Source organism: Aplysia californica, unplaced genomic scaffold (genome assembly GCF_000002075.1).
Source record: "Aplysia californica isolate F4 #8 unplaced genomic scaffold, AplCal3.0 scaffold00048, whole genome shotgun sequence".
Taxonomy (NCBI): domain Eukaryota; kingdom Metazoa; phylum Mollusca; class Gastropoda; order Aplysiida; family Aplysiidae; genus Aplysia; species Aplysia californica.
In genome coordinates, this window is record NW_004797318.1 from 2,063,649 (window position 1) to 2,064,162 (window position 514).

Genomic DNA, 514 nt, shown 5'->3' on the forward strand with positions numbered 1-514 from the left:
GGAGGAGGAGGAGGAGGAAACATTGAGCCGATTTAATATATCAAATTTTAAACAATTTATATAAATGTATTTTTACTTTTTGTTTGCACATCTGTCAAAGCTCCCTACTTACTAGACTCTAGCTGCTTTTTAAACAATGATGATGAGGAAGAAGAAGATCAATGAGGAGAAGGAGGAGGAGCAGGAAGAGGAGGAGCAGGAGGAGGAGGAGGATGTAGGGTTACTCCCAACAAGTCAATGTAGATAATCCAAGAGTAAGAAGTAAGAATTAAGCACGGCGTAGCGGTGGAGGCAACGTATAGACAAAACCAATGCTTAACAAAAAGCAAAGGTCAGAAAGAGAACCAACCGCATTGAAGCAAAATAACGGGGCTTTTTCAAGAATCGTACTATAATTATGATTTTGAGGCAAACAAACAAACAAACAGAAAGAAAGAAACCTGTTTGATAAGACTATTCTGGTTCAGAATGTTACACATTTCTAAAACAGCACCATTAAAGTATCTATATAACA